We start from the raw sequence: 16,405 nt of genomic DNA, 5'->3' as shown, positions 1-16,405 counted from the left end.
ATCTTAGATCCTAGTGCTATGACTGTGACCACATTTGGAAAAGGGGCTGTTGTAGCCATGTTGGGGCCTCATTGCATTAGAGTGGTCTTCTTTTAATAATTGGTATAATTAGGAGACACAAAGAGAGGGACACAAAGAAAACAATACCCGAAGACAGAGACAGGTATTGTCACAATACCCTTGTCAATCAAGGAAAGCCAAGGAATGCTTTAGAGTCAGGAAGAACTAGAAAAGGCAAAAGGATTGTTCCCTGGGGTCTGTGACACCCTGCTGACATCCCTCAGACCTCTGTGGTTGAAAAGTGAGAGTACCCCGGAGGCACAGTCTCAGCAGCCTAGCTGGTCAGTGCACTCGACTACAGAGGGCACTGATGAAGTGGAGCCAGGGAAGAATGGGAAATGAAGTAGCTTTGGAATATTCGGGGTAAGTGAAAGGGCCAAGGAAGAGTGAAGAGAGAGAGACAGCACACCAACCACAGTAGCGCAGGGTGGCCTGCTGTTCAAACCTATGGCTTCAGAACTTCAGGGAGACCTTCACCATCTCTGAAACCCATGCCAGGCCTTAGGAAACATGACTAAAGCTAAGAATTTCTTTAGCACAAAAGGTTGGCAGAGCCTGTGGTGGACTTCACTTGAAGGATACACTAGCCACCTAATCCAGCAATTTCTTCTCTCCTGGGTGCTCAGCCCTTACCCATTCTAGTTCAGGGACTGTATCTGACATGGCTTGGTTTGTTGAAGGGAACTGACTCTTACCATCCTTTCGTGATGGTGACAAGTCCTATGGTAGTTTCTGAGACTACCACACGCATAAGTAGAACAGGGAGATGACTTGAAACCACACTCTCTGCCGGCTCTGAAACTCACATCTATAATCAAGAAATCACCAGGAACACACTTCTTCCGGTGCTCCTGGGGAGAATACATTTTGTCTTTCCAGCTCTTGATGTTCACAGCAATTCTTGCCATTCCTTGGCTCTGAGACACATCACTCCAGCCTCCATTTCTCTGTGTGTTCTTTCCCACATGTCTCTTTATCTATCAGGACACCAACCATGGGGCTAGAACTCAGCCTGATCCAGTGTAACCACATCTCAGCTAATTACAGTTGCACACTACACTGAAATAAGGTCACATCTCGAGTCTGGGGATAGATTTGCATCCTGTGGTGTGCTTTTGGACAAGATGGATGTTGTTTGAACTCACTGTACCAAGCCTTGCTTCTGGTCTTGATAGCACTTGTATGTGGCTTTTGTTTGGCTTGCTGACTCCAGTGACTTCGTACTCATGAGTGGCTTGGATACTACAAATGACTTGAGAGTCATAAAAAGAAAAAGAAAAAAAAACCCAGCCAGCTGTATGACAGAATTACATCTGCATTCACACAGGTATAAAAATAAAGTTGTATTGGAACAAACTGTAACTTGTAAATATGGGGATTTTTTTCTAGTGTAGTTCAGTGTACAGATCATACTGGAAATGCTGTGACAATACACATATTTTGTACATCATAAAGTGCTGCCTGAGTATTTTAAGAACACAAATGTTTTCTTTAGCAAAATCAACCGAATGAATACTCTCTTTCTTCATCTTGGGTTCCCCAGCAACCCAGCTGAGGTTGCTGTTTCTTATGTTTTAAACATCGTCCTCTTTCCTTTATTATATAGTGCTGCTGTGTAGGCATAGACACTGGGTGGCATGTGACTCAGCCTTTACCTCTGACAGAAGGTAAACTTCTTGTTTTGACATATTCAGATATGTGGATTAGTGCTCTTCTCATTCTTCTGTGTCCTCATTTTTGATTATTGCGTTGATGCCTCTTGCTTATGCTATCAAACCAAGCTTAGCTCTTGGCTGCTATCTTAGTTTCTCTTGTTCCTGTGATAAATTACCCTGACAAAAGCAACTTAGGAAAGGAAGGTTTTGTGGTGGAGAAGTCAGGGCAGCAGGAGCCTGAAGCAGGTGGCTATATTAAGTCTGCAGTCAGGAGAGAGCAATGAATGCACACACACTAATGCATAGCACACTTTCTCATAGGCAGCCCCAGATCCCCTGCCTAGGGAATATGCCACCCACAGTGGGTATTCCTCTCTACCTCAATTAGTATAATCAAGATATCCACCCCCCCAAATATGACCAGCAGCCTATCTTCCAGGTCTTAACTTCTTTTAAAGTCACAGGTATTAATCACAGCTGCCTCAGAGGTTGGCGGTCCCAGGAATCAGAGTTCTAGCATTTTCATCCAGAGGCTTGTGTCACTGCTGAATATAACACAGCAGGCTTACATATGGCCATTCTGTACCCTTCTGACTTCAAAAGACAGAAGCATTCAAGTGTTTTATTGTGAAATTAGAGACATAGAGACTTCTTCCCAAGGCTCTTCTATTTTCAGAGGAGTGTAGATGAGGTGCATCCATCTGCATTTGTCAAAGGCCTTGAGAATATATCTTTTCAATAAAAAGATTGGATTTTCATTTGCTTTGATTAAAAACAGCAGCATTCCCTGCTGCCAGAGAACTCACCTGGGCTTCATGGCCATCAATAAATGGAACAGGCAAGCACATCACAATGAGCTTCATTCAGAACATCAAGGCAAGGGGTCTCAGAAAGACTCCCTGCAGCTGACAACCACTTGCACTTTTAAGATCACAGGCAGCAGATTTCTTGACATCCTGATGCTTAGCTATTTAGACAGACCTCCTCCTGGGCCTGTGTCCTTCTTCTCCATGTCCATTGAGCCCATGACCATGTGTCCAGGATTGTCTGGTGTGAGTTTTTCATATAGGGTACAGTTTGCTGTTGATGCACATCCCTGCTATTAATGAGAAAGGGCCCCTGCACCAGTGCCTCTGTGGTGAGTATGATCCAGGTACTTTCCATTCTAGAGGGCTGTGATGAAGCCCTCAGGTGAGGGGAGTGAAACCTAAAGGAAAAAAGAAAGCAATATACCACTTACAGAATGGTGTTGGTAGAACCTGGGGGGGGGGGTGAGGATAGCGAGTGTGGTACCTTGCAGTGATGCTTAAGGTCTTTGCAGTGGAAGTGATGGTTGGTGTGGTGGTGGTGGTGGTATGACAAGGACATGGTGGGCAATGACTGTTGGTGAAGAAGCAGATGCTCATGACTGACGTTCACTTTTTTCTTCAGTGCTTCTCTCTCACTTGAGCTGTAAGCTCTCAGATGGCGCAACTATTTGCAGCTTAGTCCAATGGCTTAGTTTTGCTTGGGACAGTCTTCTTTAGGAAAAAGGCGTCATATGGTCTTGAGGAAAGAGCTTCCTTCTCAGAGGTACAGTGTCTCATGTCATCCTTTTCCTGTGGTCTCATGAGGTGTCCAAGTTGAGACCACAGACAAAAGCATGTAGGGAGGCAGAGAGTGGATGTACACAGTCTTGGGTAGGGCTTGTACCAAGGCCAGGCCAGAAAGAGAAGGGTTCAATCTCAGGGCAATAGCTGTCTAGAAAGCCTTTATAGAGGGTGGGAGGAGAGGAGGGTGGTTTAAAAACACTTGTTTTTAAAGAGAACCTTGATTCAGTTGCCAGTACTCGTATGGTGGCTCACAATCACCCTTAACTCTAGTTCCAGTCCATGAGCCAACGTGCTCCTCTGACCCCCGTGAGCAGCAGACAAACATGGGTGCACATACATGCATGCAAGCAAAAACACGCACATGAAAAAATAAAGTGAAGAAAGTCTCTGTGGGTCACACCCAGTCTGCCCCTCCCAGAATATCTATTACATGGGTCACCACATGTTAGCTTTCCAAAAACACTCCATTGCTAAGAGGACTCAGAAGTCCCTGAGCTTCAGTGTACCCTTCCAGCCTTAGCAGAGCACACAGCTTTCCTTCCTCTGAGTTACTTACTCCCATTTCCTATGGTTGCTCAGATTCTACAACCTTCTATTTGTAATAAAAAATTTATAAAAGCATCCCCAACAATTATAATGCTTAGTGGGACACCTGGATCTTGGTGAAACTTTCTGAAGTTTCCAGGTAGTTTATATCTTGAGGTAGAATAAATGCTACAGATCTACAAAGTTTTGCACATAGCAAGTGTTTAAATGATGTAAGCATTATTTATAATCCAAGAATATTGCCCCTACTTTCTTAAGGAAATGCTTAGTGCTTGCATACATTCTTGCAGATGCAAAAGTATATGAACATTGCATATTGTAATAGTTGTGCAGTTTGTATTATATGATTCATAAACTGGAATTTTATATATGATGATTGATTTTTTATAGTTGATTAAACTAAACTTAGAAAAAGAATAATCAAATGGCTTCTATTTAGTTTCTAGATAAATATATCTGATGGGAGAATAGAGCTTGCTGGTCATACCTGTGAAACTGTGTCTTGGTTTCAAATCCATGTGTTCTTCTCTATATAATGCAAGCTTCCCTCTACTATATATATATGTTGAGAATAGTATTTTATATACTTAATGATTATTATATATAATTACATATCTTCCTGTATAGTCTGGTCTGTGTTCAAGATGGTTCATCTCTGGCGGGTCAGGAGGTAGCCAGGGTTTTCAGAATATCAGGATGTCTCCTTTTGCCAGGAGCTCATTTCTAGGTTTAACAACACAGTTATGGCCAATATGTTGTGGCCTCTATATAAGTGACTTCATGAAGGGCCTCTTCAGGGGGAATGTGCCCATCTGCTTCCCCAAATATCAATATTCCCTTCAGGTTCAAAGCGTGATTCTTGTGTCTTTTAGAGTGACAAGGACAGACATCATGAAAAGCTTTTCTTTGAAACCACATATCTCAGAATCTGGACCAAGAGGCAAATGAGTTATCAGATATCTTAAATGTAAGTACAGCTACCAAACTGTAGAGTTCTTTTGCTTTCAAAGTTCATGTCTGAATGCAGATGTCCTCTCTTTTTGTTAAATATGAGATGGATACAAGAAATCTGCAAACCATAAAGTACAGCCAGTGGGTTGTTATTACTTGTCTGTTCTGGGCTACCAGTATCAAGATAAGTGACCAATTCACTACTGCGACCATACTGTTTCTGACATCTTAGATCACCTTCACCTGTCCCTAAATCCACATATGATTTTACACTAGGGGTAAGCACTGTAATGAAACTTGTAAGTGATAATATAAGGTTTAGGTTGCTGTTGTTTTATACAGAGGGACCAACCAGCATCTTGGAGGTAGCCAGGTGGGACAAAGTACAAAACTGTTGTTTGGAGGGTCAAAGTCTGTGTGTGTGTGTGTGTGTGTATGTGTGTGTGTGTGTGTGTGTGTGTGTGGTGTGAGTGTATAACACAGAGAGAGGATGAATGAATGAGTGAATGAATGAATGAATGAATGAATGTGTAGAACAATGTACTTGTGACAGCCATATAACAACTGTAGGGAGAGAGTCTGTTCTCTCCACTGTGGGTTTCAGGGATCCAGCTTAGGTTCTAAGGTGTGAACAGCAAATGCTCTGACCATCTACCACCTTGAGATTACTCTGATTCCTAGCGTACAGTCCTTTGATGCTCCACTGCAAAACCTTGGTGCTTGCCCATTCATCCTTTATCCTGACTCACAGCTCTAGTTGTTGGAGGACTCACATGAAGACCAAGTTGTACATCTGCTACATATGTGTGGGGGTCCTAGGTCCAGCCTGTGTATGCTTCTTGATTGGTGGTTCAGTCTCTGAGAGCTTAGTTGACTCTGTTGGTCTTCCTGTGGAGTTCCTATCCCCTTAGGGGCCAACAGTCCTTCCTTCTATTCTTCATATGAGTTCCCAAGCTCCATCCACTGTTTGGCTGTGGGTGTCTGCATCAGTTTCGGTCAGCTGCTTGGTGGAGCCTCTCAGATGACAATTATTCTAGGTTTCTGTCTGCAAGCATAACAGAGTATCATTAATAGTGGCAGGCATTAATTTTTTTCCACGGGATGGATCTCAAGTTGGACCAGTTATTGGTTGGCCATTCCCTCAGTCTCTGCTCCATCTTTGTGCTTGAATTTCTTGTAGACAGGACAAACTCTAGGTTAAAAGTTTTGTGGGTGGGTTGGTATCCTTATCTCTCCAATGGGGGTCCTGCCCGGCTACAGGAGGTGGCCATTTCAGTTTCCATATCCCCACTGCTATGCGCCTCAGCTAAAGTCACCCCATGAGCTCCTGGGAGTCTCCCCACCCCAGTTCTCTGGCACATCTTAGAGATGCCCCCAACCCTCATTTTCCCCCAACTCACAGTCCCCACCCCTACCCCATCAGCTGTAGATTTCTATTCCTTTTCCTGGCCCTCTGGTCCTCTCTCTAGTCTTTCCCCACACCCTATTCCATGCCCTTCCATTCCTGTCCAGATCCCTTCTCCCACCTAATTCCCTCCTTCCATCTGCTTCTTATGACTATTTTATTTTTGACACCTTTAAATATTTTTAAGCAGTATTTTTGTAGAGTTTTGTGCCTACTGAGGAGGATTAGTCTTATAAAAGTGATCTACATAACACCATCTTAACACCAGTTAGATAAAACCATCTCTGTGAGGGTTGTGCCTCCTGCATGGTGTAGCAGTTGTACTTTCCCCTGTAGCTGAGATATTCAGTCACCTCCTGTCCCTTCAAGCTGCTGTCAATACCAGTACCCATTCTTTGCTAAATCCCCATCCCCTTGATTGTGTTCTGTGTCATGAAGTCCTGTGAAGTCAACAAGTACCCTAGTACCAAGCTCTCCCTGCATGCTCTTCCTATGTCCCTGCTTGCCTTAGAATTCCCACAGAACTGGCCAGCACCATAGTGGTTTTCTTTCTGTGAAGTCTCTCTTTATTGCTCAGGAATTGTCACAGTCCTTATCCAAGCACATTTTCTTTATGGTACACCTGACAGACATGAAACTATCTTGATTCCTTTTTACTGATCATTGTTGGGCCATTCCCACGTTCCTGACTTTGCCATTAAGCACTTTTCTTTATAAACCCAGTTCTTCCTCCTCACACTACCCTGTGATCTTCTGTTTCCATGACTACTTTATAGATTAGGAAATAGCCAAGAAGATGAATTTGATTGCAGACGATAACACAGGGAGGCAGGGCGGGAGCCCAGGTGAGGACTCAGAGCCAGTGATTAGAAGCCTGTGATGCTGAGCTGCTTGGATAAGAATTTTCCTGGTTTCTGGGAGACATAGCTGAGGCTCAGAGTATCTGTGCCCATGTGAGGCATGCCCAGCATCCCTTGCTCTGATTTTTATGAGAGAAGAGTAGCTGAAGAAATCCAGTAGAGGGTTTGCAGCCCCATAGAGGGAGCAACAGTGTCAAAAGGCCAGACCCCACTCCCACCCCAGAGCTCCTGAAGACTGGACCACAAACAAAGAGTACACATGGAGTGACCTGTGGCACTGGCTACATATGTGGCAGAGGCTCGCCTTGTTGGACATCAGCTGGAGGAGAGGCCCTTGGACCTGAGGGTGTTCCATGCACCAGTGTAGGGGAATGCCAGGGCGGGAGGATGGGAGGGGTGGTTGGGGGAGCACCCTCATAGAGGCAGGGGTAGGGGTGTGGCATAGGAGGTTTCCAAAGGGGAGATCTGGAAAAGGGAAAATGTTTGAAATGTAAATAAAGAAAATATCCAAAAAAAAAAAAAAGACTTATTGTTAAAAAGAAAGAAAAGAAACCCAGTGCACTTTCACCTGCAGGTCAGCAAGTAGTGCTTCATTATTTCTTCATTCACTTTTGCTTGAAGATAAGCTAACACATAAGCATCCTGAATAAAAATTTTTCTGCCTTTCTGGCCATATGATGGGTGTCTATTCTATACATTAATTTGGCTGTGCTATCATATCCAATTTTTGGACAAATATCAGTCCACAAGTCTGAAAACAACTCCCAGTGACCTATCATTGAACTTTCTATAAATGTATCTTGTAGCCTTTATTAGAGAAGCTTCTATTTGTAGTGGATAAGGATCAACACAGACACACACACCGGCCAGGGTACAGAGAATAAGGCACAATACTCATCCCTAAATGGAACATATAAACTGAACCCCTCCTCCCAAGGCTCGAGGTTCATCATAGAAGAGGAGGCAGAAAGAGTGTAATATCTAGAGGCAGTGGCAACCACAAGGAAACAGGTTCTTCTTGACACAACAGGACAGATGCACATATGAATGCTCAGCAGCTGTGATGCCATGCAGAAGACCAGCACTCCCCAAGCCCGACAAAAACCCCAGCATCATGAGGGGAAATGGGGGCCATGTCCCACCCTTAAAATTATTGATGACTGATAACTGCTAGGGAAGGGAAAGTCAGTTTTTTTTTTTAAAGAGTGTAGCCCCACTGTGGGCATGTGTGTATATCACTGCATATGTATCCGATTAACTATTATCAAAAGTTTAAAGGTGACTCATGCTTATAAGGATAAACATTCAAGAAATCTCTTGTATACAGATGATGGAGATGTAAAGATGTAGAACCATTATGCAAAGCAGTGTAACAAAGAGTGAAGTACTACCCAACATTAAAAGGAATCCCCTCATTTAGAATGCCACAGAAGAACTTGGGGAATATTATGATAATTGATACATGCCAATTAGAGAAGCAGATGTTGCATAATCTTGTATTTGAAATTGGAAAAGGCTAGCATGTATATGTACAGTGCAAGGGCCCCGAGGGAACTGGAAAGGAGAATGATAAGAAGGGGAAGATACTTACCATGGGGTTCAGTTGTTCTACTGGATAGAAATAATGTTTGGGAATTATTGGACTCTAGAGTAACTGTTGCTAGTGGCATACATCTCACCAGAGAAGAAAAGATAAGTTATCTAAGTGACATCAGTCAGTACCACACAGACATTCCTTGTCCCATGCATAGGGTATAGCTGTAGACCATTTCGATTAGTCAAGTCAAAGCACATTAACATAAATCAAATAAGAAGCAGCTGAGCAAGGCACAGTCCCCTCTACACTGTAAGTGGGCGTCATCCAATTAATGAATGTCATGTTAGGGACTTTCATGTGGCAGAGGGTTGACTGGCATTCCTTATATTTGGAAGGGTTTATTCTGGTTCAGAGTTTAGGAGATTCAGTGAGGTGAGAGTGGGATAAGATCAGGGTGAATTTGTAGTTAAGGTGACACAGCATTAATTGGCCAAGGAGCAGAGAGCACTGGGATGGACATCAGGTTGAGCTATAACCCTCAGTCCATGACCCACTCCCTTCAGCTAAGTCCCATCTTCTAAGGGATTCACATGTTCTCAAAATGCTGGTGCCACATGAGGACCAACTGTTTAAGCACATAAGCCTATGGGGATTGATTTGTAAGGAAACTACAACAAAGGATTTAGAAAGACTAGGGATACTGGGAAAAAAGAATCCTACCCAGGTATTTTGTCAGATTTGACATAGCAATATTGATTTAAACTCTTATGTTGCTGAATAACTAAAACACTTAATAATCACATTCAAACTCTGCAGTCACATTTACATGGACCTTGTTGTGTTGGGCCTTGGCTCATCTGCCTCTGCACTCTCTGGTCATCCTGAACTGCCTTAAGTTCCATATCTAGCTGAGTCTCACATCTGAGCTTTGGCCAACATGCAGATTTCTGCAAGCTGCCACCAATACCTTGATTTTCTCTCTTTCTTTTTTTTTTTTTTTGGTTTTTTGAGACAGGGTTTCTCTGTATAGCCCTGGCTGTCCTGGAACTCACTCTGTAGACCAGGCTGGCCTCGAACTCAGAAATCCACCTGCCTCTGCCTCCCAAGTGCTAGGATTAAAGGCGTGCGCCACCACCACCCGGCCGATTTTCTCTCTTTCTAATATGCTGATCTCTCTCTTTCCCTCTCTGTCTCCCTTCCTCATTCCCTCTTTCTCCCACCCTCTATATAAATTTACACATCATGCTTTAGCATATATGAATAAGTATTTCATCTGTAAACAGATTAAAAGTTTGACCCAAGCTTTATACTTAATGTAGACCATGTTCTGAAGAGAATGTCTGTTAGATTTTAATCTAAAATGTTCCCAAGACTATCATCTTTTGAGTTCTTAATCCCCATATTATAGCACTATTTTATGAGTTGGCAAGACCAAGCTGACAGATGTAGGTCATTCTTGTTGGGTTTTTTAAGTGATTCAGCCCCTCTTTCTGATGAACTTTCTGCTTTCTGTTCAGTCAAAACATCAGATTCTTCCACATCAAACTCCCACAGCCATGGGTGGTAGTTCTATACCTCCTCTCTTATGTTGCCTCTGTCATGTGTTTTTTTACAGTAATGCGAAAGTAACTTATAAGAAGATTACTACCAGGAGTGGGGGCTTAGATATAGGTGCAAGCTCCCCGTGTGAGTCTTTTAGAAACAGTTTAAGGAACAATGGGTTAGAGAAGCCCTAAAATGGCATGAATAGTGCTTAATGGACAATTATTATGGGATCCTAGAAGACAACTTAATGCTAAAGATAAAGAGCATAGAATGGGACAGTGAGCTTTCAGAAAGCTGAACAGCATTCCTCAGGAAAATCAAACAACAAGAGAATCAATCTGGCGAATATGTGTCCACATGCTGTCAGTGTCTTGACATTGTGAGACTGAATTCAAATGTAGTGATGGGTTGCATTGTTGGATCTAAGCAGCAGAATTCATGAAGTCATACCATATGATAGGTCTCATTTGGGAGGTTTATTAGAAAAGGGGGGAGGCAGAGGCTGGGTGGAGGAAGTGAAAAGGGGGGAGGGGAGGAGGAAGATGGCCTTTTATCCAGACATGACACATGTACAGAAGGACATGCAACACAAGGCAACAGTAGGAATAAGTCCCATCTTGACAGCTAGTGATGAGTGTCTTGTTGTCACCAGGTCCCTAGGACTGGCCATGGAGGTGCCTGATTGCCAATAAGCATGCTGTGAAATTTCCTGAGCATCAATAGCAATGTTATGTTGGAAAAAATGTAGTGGGTTGGCTACTTTGGCAGAGGAAGTTTTAATAAATCATAACATTTAGACTGTGGCCTAGTTACTGCTTTCTGTGTTTAGGCATGTTTATAATGAAAATTAAGAGCAAACAACAGGGCAGAATTATTTTTAAACTGTAGTTTGCAGAGATTGAGCCAGCATGCACATGGCCTACACAGATCAGTGCCAAGTCATCAGTGTGTATATTAGAGCTTTTAGTTTAATGTTTATATGGGGTCCCTGAGTGTGCAAACAAATAGGTTTCTGATTCTTGTGCCTTCTCTTGGGTTCTTTTCCTTCTATTTATTTTTCTTGTCTAACTCCAACGAGGTAGTTTCTGTTTTATGTTATCTTATTTTGTTATATTTTATTATCCATTAGAACCACATTTGTTTTCTAAGAAACAGAGAGGGAATGTGTCCAAATGGTGTGAGGAGTACAGGGAAGGGAAATTGTAATCAGGATATTTTAAAATCTATTTTCATTAAAAATAAAGTATTACAAAAAGACTATATAGTTTAGGGTCATGAGCATATTTTAAAATGTGGACAAATCAAGTGCATATACTATAACTGTTAAAATTGTCCATAGTGAAGACATTCAGCACAGTTTACACTGAGACAATATGGAAGTTGTCTTGAGTGAGACTCACCTTTTTGCTGAGGTAAAAAAAAAATGCAAACAAATTTGAAAGACTTATACTTAAAAAGACAGAGCCAAAGAGATACCCTGCTGGAAAAAGTTGTCTAGGGAAATAGTTTCCTAGGAGCCATGCAACAGATGCTTAGAAACCACTACAGTGTGGTCCAAAGGAGGCCATCTTGAACTAGCAGCTAAAATTAGTGTCATATACATGGTCCTGGAGTTGCAGGAAAGCAGAAGTTATAGAACCATGAAGGCATTCACCAAGGTTCCAGAGAAAAGGCCATAAGGCCAGGAAACAGACAAAAGAGTCATATCCTATGCTGAAAGCCTGTGATATCTGTGCTTAAGGTGGATGAAAGTGTAGCTTAAATTATAGTGATGCTAAAGGAAGATGCAGGCATTGTATGGACTTGGCCGAAGAAACAGGCCAAATGTTATGCAAATGACAAGCCATATAGGTGCTTGGTGCTATTTAACCCCACTGGCATTGAGCTATGAAGCTACAGAACTCAACATGAGTTTATGGAGGGTTTTTGTTCTGGCTTTGCTACCCACTCCTCAATTCAGCTCCTTTGAATGAGAATGGACACTCTTTGGTATTCTATGCTGGAGATATGAAGCTTGTTTGTTTTGTTTTTAATTTTTGTTTTAGGGTGTGGAATCTTTAGGAAACTGGGCAACCCCAAAGAAGTAGTTCACTAGGAATACATCTCTGAAAGTGACACAGGCCCTGCTTCTGGAATATTCTTTGCTTCCTGGACCATCAAATTGTGAGAAGCCTCTTCATCACACTCCACTACCACCAAAGAAGCTGCTCCCATGACCATGCCTTTCCCATGATGATAAGCTAAATTTTCCTGAAACCACAAGCCAAAATAGGCCAGTCATCCTTTCAATCCAGTCAGGTAGTTGGTTACAGCAACACAAAATCAACCACTAGCATGTATATACAGAATGTTTTGTTCTTGTGTAGAAACACTAACAGCTTACTTCTCAGGACTAGAAGTTTATCAAATATCAATGTTCATGGTTATTTTAATTAATTTTATTATACTGTGTTTTTTTTATAAGTACACTTATCTGTGCAGATGGATGCACATAAACCTGGGCATATACAGAAGCTGGAGGAGAGCCCTTGGTATCCTTATTCTGGTCTATTGCTCTGTCTTATTGTCTTGAGACAAGGTCTGTCACTGAGCCTGAGGTAAGCTGGTGGCTTGTGACACTCAGTGTTCCTCTTCATGCTTTACAATCTGTGGTTTTAGGTGAGTTTGGACCATGCAGGCCATCTCATATGTGTTTTGGGGATTTGAACCCAGGTTCTTATACTCATTCAGTAAACCCTATTAGCCATTGAGCCATCCATCTCCCTAGCTGCTGACAATATTTCTAAGTGATGAAAATTACTCTTAGAAGGGGGAACAAAATACCCATGGAAGGATTTACAGAGACAAAGTGTGGAACAGAGACTGAAGGAATGACCATCCAGAGACTGCCCCACCTGGGGAATCCATCCCATACATAGTCATCAAGCCCAGACACTATTGTGAATGGATGCCAACAAGTGCTTGCAAACAGGAGCCTGGTATAGCTGTCTTCTGGGAGGCTCTACCTGTGCCTAACAAATACAGAGGTGGATGCTCGTAGCCAACCATTGGACTGAGCACAAGGTCCTCAATGGAGGAGCTAGAGAAAGGACCCAAGGAGCTGAAGAGGTTTGCAGCCCCATAGGAGGAACAACGATATGAACCAACCAGTACCTCCAGAACTCCCAAGGACTAAGCCACCAACCAAAGAGTACACATGGTGGGACACATGGCTCCAGCTGCATATGTAGCAAAGGGTGGCCTAGTTGGTCATCAATGGGAGAAGAGGCCCTTGGTCCTGTGAAGGTTCTATGCTCCAGTGTAGGGGAATGCCAGGTCCAGGAAGCAGGAGTGGGTGGGTTGGTGAGCAGGGGGAGGAGTGAAGGGATAGGAGGTTTTCGGAGGGGAAACCGGGAAAGGGGATAACATTTGAAATGTAAATAAAGAAAATATCTAATAAAAAATGGAAAAAAAAAAAGAAAATTCCTCAGTAGATGTTCTTTGAGTGTGCTGTAGAAGAACATGGTGGTTTCTGAAGTAACAGAAAATGCTTGTGTAGTCTTGGAATCATGGAGTCTTAAGTCAAGAGACGACTTAGATATTTGCATAATCCCTTCATTAACCTCTAAGAAAGCAAGGATCCAGCTATGACCCTCTAAAGGAGACTGCTCATGACTGCAGCTATGGTGCTTAGAGGAATTCTATCTGCTGGGAGCTGTTCAGAACTGTAGACCCCTCCATCATGCAGGGCTGGATGATTACTAGTATTCCACAGTTTCTCTGGAGCCCAAACTACCATGGCATGACCCTGCCACCATGCGGTGTGGTAACCAGAGGTTGAACCTTTAAAATTTTAGCACTTAACTCTAAATCCTTAATCACAGAAAGTAGAAAAGCACAATGTACTATTGACACCATAATGTTTAACTATAATTTTGATACATTAAATCCACTCTTGGGGAAATAACCTTGAATTATTAGTGTGTGATTCATTTCCTGTGAATAAAAATTCATTCAGTCTCTGAACCCAACTAACTCTTTACAGCAGAGAAAAGGCTGCAGACACTGGATGGGCAGAGCTTTGAATGAGAAAAGTCCCACATAGGCTCCTATATCTGAACACTTGGTTCCTGGTCGGTGGCTGTTTTGGGGAAGACTATGGAACCTTTGAGAGGTGGTTTTGATTGCTTTTCTGTTACCTTGCTAAAACACCATTACCAAAACAACTTATAGAAAGATGGTTTCTTTGGGCTTACTGTTGCAGAGGGCTAGGAGTCCATCACAATTGCAGTGGGGAGGCATGGCAGCAGTCACTTCTAGCAGCAGGTCAAGGAAGCTGAGGGCTTACATCTTAAACAGCAAGGATGAAACAGAAAGTAAGTTGCAAATGAGGAGAGTCTTTAAAAGTTCAAAGCCTGTCTCTGGTGATGTGCTTCCTTCAATAAGGCTATACCATTCAAAGTCCCCCAAACAGCATAGACAACCAAGGATCAGGTGCTCAGACACATGAGCCTGTGAGGACCATTCTCATTCAACCACTACAGAGAAAGAGCCTTGCTAGAGAAAGTATGTCCCTGACGGCAGGCTTTCAGAGTCTGCCTCTCCTTGACCAACTTCCAGTTCTTTCTTTGCATCCTTAGTGTGGGTGGAGAGGTGATCTCTTAGCTTCCTGTTCTGGCCTTTCACTACCCAGCCTTCCTTACCATTGTGGACTCTATCTATGGAAATGTAAGCTTCCAAAACTCTTCGTTCTGTAAGTTGTCTTGGTTATGGTGTCTTATCACAGCAACAAAAAAGTAACCAATACACACTACATCCATCCCTTGTCTGTGCCGCACACTACACACCAATGATCACACATCATGTTCACAGACAAAGGCAAACAAATGAATAAGCAAAGCCCAAATAAGCAACCCTATGATGCTTGTTAGAAATCAGAAGATAAAAGATCAAATGCTATGGAGAATTTCATAGGGTTCATAGAGCATCTGTCTGAAATTCACACCCTTCAGCCTTCAGGGGGAGAAAAGATATTTGCCATCTTTTCTCTCCCGTGGTCTGTGGGGACTTGTTCTGTGAAGGTTGCTGGTACTCCAACACACCCCTAGACACCACTGTGAGAATGGAAAGCCAGACTTACATAAATAGAAGGCAAATGAATGAAGCACAAGTCTTAGAATGATCTGTACATTAATAAATCAACAACAACAATATCCAGCATCTTGTTTGCAAGGACAGAAGGCAGAATGGCTTCAGTTACTGCAAGAGGTTTTCTGGCCTTTCATTTGTCATCTTTTCCTGAGGATATTTGCCATTAGTTGTGATGTGTTTATCACGTGACGACATAAATTTTTGCTGCACACATGGATAAACAGAGCACATGGATCAGGGTATTATCTGTGTCTAGACACCCTGCATTAAGAGCTGAAAGTATGAATATGTGGCTGTCACTCTCTTAAGCCTTACAGGTAATGGAATATTTTTCATTTTCTTGAGGCACCTTTTAGCCTGCTGCACCTCAGGAGGTTCTCAGTGTCTTAGTTTCCAAGGCAATCTCCTTTGACATTCAGAGGAACTCTCTATGCTGTGCATTTACTGGTTATTGCAGGAAGATGTAGGCTAGTACCAAACATCACAGCTATATAAAGAGTCAAGGAGAGGCCTGGCATTGAATGATAGAAAATGCACCAGGACATGACAGTGTCCAGGGGATATGATCCATGGGGATACAAGGGACATTGGAAAGGGCAGAAGAACAGGGCAACACAGTGAATTCTCATTGTGCCTTAATAAAATCCACCTTCAGGCTGGGTGAAGGGGACAGAGGAGCCCCCAGCAGGCTAATATAAATAAGAAGGAGGCAGCTTCCCTTCCCTTCCATTTCATAGAACTCATTATTGTCTTCCCAGGTGAGGGGTCCCCAAATATTTCTGTGTCTGAGATAAAATTTATGTAGTAAAAAATGTCACCATCATGACCATCTTAAAGTAGACTGTTTAGTGGATTTTCAGCACAGTTACACTACTGCACAGACATTTTGTGGCTGCAGAACCTTTTTTTCCTAAAATGCAGGTACCCCTGGTGGCTCTGGCAATGGTCAGTCTTTCTATTGCTGCATATTCTAGACATCTCATGTAGTAAAATGCAATTTGAAGCATATATAAATATATACTATATATAGTGCATATTTCTCTCTCATTCAGCATATTTTCAAGGTTTGACCATATTGTTGCATGCAAAACACTATTTATAGCGCACATGCCTTGCTCAGTTAT

The 16,405-nt window shown here is 42.6% G+C and overlaps 1 long non-coding RNA gene across 1 annotated transcript in view; it reads left to right on the top strand.

Moving 5' to 3' along the window:
* The window catches only part of LOC116083687, a 33,333-nt gene that overhangs the window by 9,909 nt on the left and 7,019 nt on the right, over positions 1-16,405 (top strand). The window contains exon 2 of the long non-coding RNA XR_004115863.1: positions 4,726-4,820. This is a non-coding gene — a long non-coding RNA (uncharacterized LOC116083687). The remainder of the gene's footprint in view (positions 1-4,725; positions 4,821-16,405) is intronic.

The sequence above is a fragment of the Mastomys coucha genome, unplaced genomic scaffold, assembly GCF_008632895.1.
Source record: "Mastomys coucha isolate ucsf_1 unplaced genomic scaffold, UCSF_Mcou_1 pScaffold8, whole genome shotgun sequence".
NCBI classification, from domain to species: Eukaryota; Metazoa; Chordata; class Mammalia; order Rodentia; family Muridae; genus Mastomys; species Mastomys coucha.
The sequence above is the reverse complement of the archived record's forward strand: the minus strand, read 5'-3'. Positions and strand labels throughout refer to the sequence as shown.